At 40.1% G+C, this 8,941-nt stretch overlaps 7 non-coding genes across 7 annotated transcripts; all 7 read right to left on the minus strand.

The window, feature by feature from the left end:
* Positions 1-916: 916 nt before the first annotated feature.
* trnas-uga lies at positions 917-998 on the minus strand. The gene has a single exon. It is a non-coding gene; the product is annotated as a tRNA-Ser (tRNA).
* Positions 999-1,859: 861 nt separating this feature from the next.
* trnas-uga lies at positions 1,860-1,941 on the minus strand. The gene has a single exon. It is a non-coding gene; the product is annotated as a tRNA-Ser (tRNA).
* A 109-nt stretch (positions 1,942-2,050) lies between these two features.
* trnas-uga lies at positions 2,051-2,132 on the minus strand. The gene has a single exon. It is a non-coding gene; the product is annotated as a tRNA-Ser (tRNA).
* Positions 2,133-2,421: 289 nt separating this feature from the next.
* Positions 2,422-2,503, minus strand: trnaa-ugc. The gene has a single exon. It is a non-coding gene; the product is annotated as a tRNA-Ala (tRNA).
* A 299-nt stretch (positions 2,504-2,802) lies between these two features.
* trnas-aga lies at positions 2,803-2,884 on the minus strand. The gene has a single exon. It is a non-coding gene; the product is annotated as a tRNA-Ser (tRNA).
* Positions 2,885-3,183: 299 nt separating this feature from the next.
* On the minus strand, positions 3,184-3,265 carry trnas-uga. The gene has a single exon. It is a non-coding gene; the product is annotated as a tRNA-Ser (tRNA).
* Positions 3,266-3,755: 490 nt separating this feature from the next.
* trnas-aga lies at positions 3,756-3,837 on the minus strand. Its single transcript has one exon. It is a non-coding gene; the product is annotated as a tRNA-Ser (tRNA).
* Positions 3,838-8,941: the final 5,104 nt, after the last annotated feature.

Genomic DNA, 8,941 nt, shown 5'->3' on the forward strand with positions numbered 1-8,941 from the left:
AAGGAGACGCCAATGGATTTCAAGTCCATCGCCTTAACCACTCGGCCATGTGTACTGCACAGTTAACAGTCACCCCTATTTGAACTGGAACCCCTATTAACACAACAACCTGTAAAGTTACTGAATCAGGGTAATTCATAGGAAATATAAACAGAAAGTGAATCGTAGTCAGCAGGATTCAAACCTGCGGGAGACCCCAATGGATTTCAAGTTCATCGCCTTAACCACTCGGCCATGTGTACTGCACAGTTAACAGTCACCCCTATTTGAACTGGAACCCCTATTAACACAACAACCTGTAAACTTACTGGATCGGGGTAATTCATAGAAAATTTAAACAGAAAGTGAATCAAAGTCAGCAGGATTTTAACCTGCACAAGGAGACGCCAATGGATTTCAAGTCCATCGCCTTAACCACTCGGCCATGACTACAACACGAGTCACTGTCATCCCCTACTTAAACTGGAAGCCTATTAACACAACAACCTGTAAACTTACTGAATCGGGGTAATTCATAGAAATGTAAACAGAAAGTGAATCAAAGTCAGCAGGATTTTAACCTGCACAAGGAGACGCCAATGGATTTCAAGTCCATCGCCTTAACCACTCGCCATGACTACAACACAAGTCACTGTCATCCCCTACTTAAACTGGAAGCAATATTAACACAACAACCTGTAAAGTTACTGAATCAGGGTAATTCATAGAAATGTAAACAGAAAGTGAATCATAGTCAGCAGGATTCAAACCTGCTGGGAGACCCCAATGGATTTCAAGTCCATCGCCTTAACCACTCGCCATGACTACAACACAAGTCTCTGTGATCCCCTACTTAAACTGGAAGCCCTATTAACACAACAACCTGTAAAGTTACTGGATTGGGGTAATTCATAGGAAATATAAACAGAAAGTGAATCGTAGTCAGCAGGATTCGAACCTGCGCGGGGAGACCCCAATGGATTTCAAGTCCATCGCCTTAACCACTCGGCCATGACTACAACACAAGTCTCTGTGATCCCCTACTTAAACTGGAAGCCCTATTAACACAACAACCTGTAAAGTTACTGGATCAGGGTAATTCATAGGAAATGTAAACAGAAAGTGAATCGTAGTCAGCAGGATTCGAACCTGCACAGGGAGACCCCAATGTATTTCTAGTCCAGCGCCTTAACCACTCGGCCATGTGTACTGCACAGTTAACAGTCACCCCTATTTGAACTGGAACCCCTATTAACACAAGAAAACACATCTTTATAATTAACCCAAAATGTAAACAGAAAGTTAATCGTAGTCAGCAGGATTCAAACCTGCGCGGGGAGACCCCAATGGATTTCAAGTCCATCGCATTAACCACTCGGCCACAACTACTACAAAATTCTCTATCATCCCCTACTTAAACTGGAAGCAATATTAACACAACAACCTGCAAACTTACTGGATCAGGGTAATTCATAGGAAATGTAAACAGAAAGTGAATCGTAGTCAGCAGGATTCGAACCTGCACAGGGAGAACCCAATGGATTTCTAGTCCATCGCCTTAACCACTCGGCTTCTACTACAACGCAAGTCACGGTCATCCCCTACTTAAACTGGAAGCCCTATTAACACAAGGAAACACAAGTGAACTACATCTTTATAATTAACCCGAAATGTAAACAGAAAGTGAATCGTAGTCAGCAGGATTCAAACCTGCACGGGGAGACCCCAATGGATTTCTAGTCCATCACCTTAACCACTCGGCCACGACTACAACACAAGTCACTGTCATCCCCTACTTAAACTGGAAGCAATATTAACACAACAACCTGTAAAGTTACTGAATCAGGGTAATTCATAGGAAATGTAAACAGAAAGTGAATCGTAGTCAGCAGGATTCGAACCTGCGCGGGGAGACCCCAATGGATTTCAAGTTCATCGCCTTAACCATTCGGCCACGACTACAACGAAAGTCACTGTCATCCACCACTTAAACTGGAAGGCCTATTAACACAACAACCTGTAAACTTACTGGATCGGGGTAATTCATAGGAAATGTAAACAGAAAGTGAATCGTAGTCAGCAGGATTCAAACCTGCGCAGGGAGACCCCAATGGATTTCAAGTCCATCGCCTTAACCACTCAGCCATGACTACAACACAAGTCTCTGAGATCCCCTACTTAAACTGGAAGCCCTATTAACACAACACCCTGAAACGTTACTGGATCAGGGTAATTCATAGGAAATGTAAACAGAAAGTGAATCGTAGTCAGCAGGAATCGAACCTGCTCAGGGGGACCCCAGTGGATTTCAAGTTTATCGCCTTAACCACTCAGCCACGACTACTTCACAGTTAATTCTCACCCCTACTTCAACTGGAACCCCAATTAACACAAGGGAACTACATCTTTACAATTCACCCGAAATGTAAACAGAAAGTGAATCGTAGTCAGCAGGATTCGAACCTGCGCAGGGGGACCCCAGTGGATTGCAAGTTCATCGCCTTAACCACTCGGCCATGACTACTTCACAGTTAGTGATCACCCCTACTTCAACTGGAACCCCTATTAACACAAGGAAACACAAGTGAACTACATCTTTATAATTAACCCGAAATGTAAACAGAAAGTGAATCATAGTCAGCAGGATTCAAACCTGCACATGGAGAACCCAATGGATTTCTAGTCCAGCGCCTTAAACACTCGGCCACTACTACAACGCAAGGCACTGTCATCCACCACTTAAACTGGAAGGCCTATTAACACAACAACCTGTAAACTTACTGGATCGGTGTAATTCATAGGAAATGTAAACAGAAAATAAATCGTAGTCAGCAGGATTCGAACCTGCGCGGGGAGACCCCAATGGATTTCTAGTCCATCGCCTTAACCACTCGGCCACGACTACAATACAAGGCACTGTCATCCCCTGCTTAAACTGGAAGCCCTATTAACACAACAAACTGTAAACTTAATGGATCGGGGTAATTCATAGGAAATGTAAACAGAAAGTGAATCGTAGTCAGCATGATTCGAGCCAGCGCAGGGGGACCCTAATGGATTTCAAGTGCATCGCCTTAACCACTCAGCCACAACTACTGCACAGTTAGCAGTCACCCCTATTTCAACTGGAACCCCTATTAACACAAGAAAACACAAGTGAAACACATCTTTATAATTAACCCGAAATGTAAACAGAAAGTGAATCGTAGTCAGCAGGATTCGAACCTGCGCGGGGAGACCCCAATGGATTTCAAGTCCATCGCCTTAACCACTCGGCCATGACTACAACACAAGTAACTGTCATCCCCTACTTAAACTGGAAGCCCTATTAACACAACAACCTGTAAACTTACTGGATCGGGGTAATTCATAGGAAATGTAAACAGAAAGTGAATCACAGTCAGCAGGATTCCAACCTGCGCAGGGGGACCCCAGTGGATTTCAAGTTCATCGCCTTAATCACTCGGCCACGACTACTTCACAGTTAGCGGTCACCCCTACTTCAACTGGAACCCCTATTAACACAAGAAAACACAAGTGAACTACATCTTTATAATTATTCCGAAATGTAAACAGAAAGTGAATCAGAGTCGGCAGGATTCTAAACTGTGCGGGGAGACCCCAATGGATTTCTATTCCATCACCTTAACCACTCAGCCACAACTACTACACAATGCTCTATCATCCCCTACTTAAACTGGAAGCAATATTAACACAACAACCTGTAAAATTACTGGATCGGGGTAATTCATAGGAAATGTAAACAGAAAGTGAATCGTAGTCAGCAGGATTCGAACCTGTGCGGGGAGACCCCAATGGATTTCTAGTCCATCGCCTTAACCACTCGGCCACGACTACTACACAATTCTCTATCATCCCCTACTTAAACTGGAAGCAATATTAACACAACAACCTGTAAAGTTACTGAATCAGGGTAATTCATAGGAAATGTAAACAGAAAGTGAATCGTAGTCAGCAGGATTCGAACCTGCGCGGGAAGACCCCAAAGGATTTCAAGTCAATCGCCTTAAAAGACCAGAGAAGAAAGAGATTAGGTGGTGGCTGTGGGAGTTGAAGGAGCTCAGGCTTGTGAGGTGGAGGACCTAACCTAACCCCCCCTCCGTCCCTGATGGTAGGAGAGTGAAAAGTGTGTGTGACGGGTGTGTGTGGTTGTCCACAATGCTATTTGCTTTGCAGATGCAGCGGGTGGTGTAAATGTCCAGGATAGAGGGAAGAGAGACTCCGATGATCTTCTAAGTGGTCCTCACTATCCTCAGTAGGGTCTTGCGCTCCGAGACTGTGCAGTTCCCAAACCAGGCAGTGATGCAGCTGCTCAGGATGCTCTCAATGGTCCCTCTGTAGAACATGGTCAGGATGGGGGGAGGGAGAGAAGCTTTCCTCAGCCTTCTCAGGAAGTAGAGATGCTGCTGGGCTTTTTTGGTGATGGGGCTGGAGGAGCCTTTCCTGTTTGCACATACTTGGTTATACACCATGAAGTTAAAAATCCTGAATCGCATTGACCTGGATGCTTCAGCAATAATGTAATACATTCTCAATAACTAATATGTTTAGTTTTTTTTGCTGGTTTTTTTTGTTACTTAAACAGCAAATACACAATGTTGTGATTGCAGCTTGAGAAACTCCATGCCATTGGATACAAGGCTGTTCTGCTTCTTGGCAAGGAGACAAAAAGAATGAAGTCAAGTTTAAAATATTAACCCCTCTCTGCACACTCTCCACCTATGCCCAGGACTACCTTTAGAAGATGGGTTCACTTTATGAATACCTTTGTGAAGGTGAGATGCAGCACTGCATTTTTAAAGTCACAGTTCACAACTTGTGTTAAGTATGGCAAAGATTTGCAACAACGTTAAATATTAAAGGGACGGCTCCCCCCTAAAACTTGAATTCATCGCCTTAAACTCCTAACCTCCTTGACAGTGGAAACTTAGCAGAGGTTTTCATTTTTATATAACCAACACAGAGTTTGTTAGCACAATACGGGGTCTTTTAATACAATTCAACTTTTTAAATATTAATTTAGCTTTAGACACGGCCAAACAGCACTTTCCCAAACCATTTTCTAATATTTGGCAAACTACAACATGTCTCCAAAATATTTTTTTTACCTGTCCACTGTCACAGTTTTATCTGCATAGTATTGTGAAGATTGATTGAAGTAATTGCACAAAATTTGCTGATGAAGATGATGTTTTGTCCTTAATTTTCATACTTATCAGTCATTGATAACTGAAATGTAGTTTTAGAGTGAACCATCTCTTAAACTATTTTCTTATTCAGTCCCCAAAAGAGAGCAAGCTTTTGGGAATGTTGGGAAGAGCACAACACATGCATGTCAAGTCCCAGCTCACCACATTTGCATTTGCAATTTTAAAACTAAGGTGTAATTCTTTTTTACTGTGTAATTGCTTTTCTTAATTTGTGTGAAACGATCTTAAAACCAGAGCTATTAAACAAGACAACTCTTCTTAATTTAGAATTTGTCATAAGGTAATCTGTCTTCAAATGAGTAATTTAAATTTAAAACAAGGTTATATAAACTAAAATCAAGGCCATGCATTCAGAGTCAAAAATGACTTATTCAAATGAAAACCTGTCTTCTTACACAGAATAGTTACCATGCACAAAACAAAGCTTACTTTACTGCTTCTCAAAATAGTTCAACTTACTGTAACATAAAACAGTACGTGTTGCCATTGCTGAACACGGAATCAGAATCAACATGAGAATCTGACACTGTAATTAAACTACAAAACAATTTGTAACAGAGATGCCCAAGAAAAAGAACAAAAACATACAAGTCTTCTGTATAAACACCCCCCCACCCCCACACACACAGAGTTAAACTCACTGAATTTACTTTAACATTTACCCCTACTACTTCCCAGTAATCACCAATATATTACTTCCCAATAAAGTCTTTCCACTCTGTCATGCCCCCCCCCCATGAATTGAATCCCCTAATATTTCTGTCTGAATGATGCAATTGCACCTAAAACTGAAATTGAATAAATTGTAAATTGTATGGGTTGTACATAAATACAATTCTAAAATAATATGTATGTAGGCTTGTTAAAAAAAGGTCAAGTTCAATTGCTTCTTCTGGAGAAGTGGGTGGGTTTAGATAGATTTCTGACATTACTAGGCAACAAACAGTCTCATCACATAGATGTGGTCCTCTTGACAGGCATTCCTCTTTACAAGCGTGTACTTGTTGCTAGTGTAACGAAGGTCATAAGAACCGTATCAAAACCTAAAAAAGAGAAGAATTATACAAATGCACAATCATTTAAAATCATATTTTAAATATATTATTTTAAGGTTTTGGGAATCAAATATTGCTAAAAGAAATGAGTAAATGTCCCAAACCAGAAATATTTATGAGATTAAATAATTAAGAGTAGCTCTGCCTTAATGATTGTTCTTCATCATCATTGGTGCTGATCAGAGGGGGAGGAGCCTTGAACAGAAAAAAAGATGCATGCCATTAGCAGTACTAAAAAGGAAAAAAAAAACTAAATGAAAACCCAAGCTGATGACTTTGTGAAAGCGATTTCCCTTAGTTCATCTGGTATTATTTAATACCATTTCTCTTTCTTGGTGTTAGTTTTTTACTTTTTTTTGTGCTAAGTCAACCTTATTGAGTTATGGCTTGTGTATTGTTCAGTCTTTTGTGAAGTCAGACATTTTAAAATCATACTGTGGATAATTCCTCTGAAATGTTTAAACATCTGAGTGAAGTGATAAATTACCAGTTGATTTGCTGCTTAAGTGTTCATGTAGATTGCCAATCGTATCAGTGTGGTGTGTGTAACATAGGTCATGTGGTGTTCTGCTAACCATGCAGTCTCATGCTCTGATATCAGCTATAGGCTAATTGAATGCTCGCAGATAAATTAACCAATTATTTAGATAAAAGAAGCAATTTATTGTTATAAAATTGAGTGTCAGTAAATGTCTTTTTTTTCTCCCTCTCTCTTCCTGGATTTCCATGAACTTTTTTTGGAATGTGTTGCAGGTCTGAATGACAGGAAAGGATGTATATTTACAAATGACATGAAGTTGACCAAACAAAACATGAAATATTTTGTGTTCATATTGTCTGCAATGAAATACAAGTCAAAGTAAATTTAGAAATCACTACTTTCTTTTTTTTATTTGCGTTTTCCATACTGTCCCAACTTTTTCTGATTTGTGGTTGTAGTTTTCTAGTTTTTCATTGCGGAAGATTTTACAGTCTTTAAAACGATTTGCATGAAAACTGAAAACAAAGAATCTATCGAGTCTCGCCATAGATAAAACATTATCCCTGCTGTGGGCATGTTTACTGCCTGGTCTTAGTATTCATGTTTCTCCAAATGTCCCACAAATCAGAAGTTCTGATCAGCTGTACAGGTGTTTTTTGAGAGCTAATATGTGGTTCTATGTGATTCTTATCCAGTTTATCATCTTCAGTGCAATTAAAATCCCCACCTAGAAACAAAAAACCTTCTGAATTGATGTTTTTTAAAGTGGATCTGATTTTGTTTAGAAAGAGGATTTTTTCTGCCCCTTCGTAGGTGCGTAAACATTAAAAAATATATATTTCTGTGTTTTCGAATTTTGCTTGTACTTTTACAATGTGCCCTTTAACTATTTCTTCCATTTTGTAAGCGGTTGGTAGAACGTTTTTTGAAAAGAGTATTGCTACTCCTCCACTAGTAGAGCATATCCAATCCACTTCAGTTTTATGATCCCTGTGTGATTCCTGAATAAACATGACATCAATCCGTTTCAGCTTTATAAACTCAAACAACACCATTCTTTTCTGACCAGCTCTAGCAGCATTTAGATTAAGAGTTCCTACTTTTACATCCTTCATATTGGAAATAGAGAACAACATACCTATACAGTACAGTACAGTACAGTAGTGACACTGGGCACCAGTTCTTCAGCTGGGTCAGGTCTCCCTTCTTTGCAGCAGGCGCTTTTCTTCTAAACAGTTGTAGCTGCTAATTCCAGGTCTTTCTGAAGCTCTCCACAAGTGGTCCTTGGCTCTTGGACAACTCTTCTGATATTCTTTTTCCTCCTCTGTCTGAAATTTTGTGAGGAGCACCTGGTCATGGCTGCTTTATGGTGAGATGATGTTCTTTCTACTTCTGGATTATGATCCTAACAGTTCTCGCTGGAACATTCAGAAGTTTAGAAATCCTTCTGTTAACAATGCCATTAGTATGTTTTGCAACAATAAGGTTGTGAAGGTCTTGAGAGAGCTCTTCACTTTTACCCATCATGAGATGTTTCTTGTGTGACACCTTGGTAATGAGATCTTTATACAGGCCATTAGTTGGGAGTGAAGCAGCTGATATTGATTTTCACTGACACGGGGCAGGACTGCTTTCTAATTACTGATTGATTTCAGCTGGTGTCTCGACTTCCATGCCTTTTTTCACCTTCCTTTCTTCATGTGTTCAACACTTTTTCACCAGATGGATTACAATTAAAGTAACGAGTCTGTTTTTGAAAATGTAAAAAGTAGAAAGTACAGATATTTATGGGAAAAAAATTCATGAGTAAAAGTAAAAAGTTTTGCGAGCAATAAATAATGAAGCAAAAGACTAAAAAGATTAAAATTACACTTAAATTGTACAAGAGTCTTTTATTATGAATATAATCTAGTGGTCTAGTGGTTAGGATGTGGCGCTCTAACCGCTGCGGCCTGAGTTCGATCCCCGGTCAGGGAACCAACCCCAGCCATTAGGGTTGCACAAGCCTTAGTGCCGGTCCCAAGCTCGGATAAATGGGGAGGGTTGCGTTAGGAAGGACATCCAGCGTAAAAACATGTGCCAAATCAAACATGCGGATGATCCGCTGTGGCGCCCCCTAACGGGAGAAGCTGAAAGAAAGTTTTAGTAATGTATTTTGTATCTAACAATATTCTACATATATAAAAAATAGGATA

This window comes from Silurus meridionalis, chromosome 23 (genome assembly GCF_014805685.1).
Source record: "Silurus meridionalis isolate SWU-2019-XX chromosome 23, ASM1480568v1, whole genome shotgun sequence".
In the NCBI taxonomy this organism is placed as follows: Eukaryota; Metazoa; Chordata; class Actinopteri; order Siluriformes; family Siluridae; genus Silurus; species Silurus meridionalis.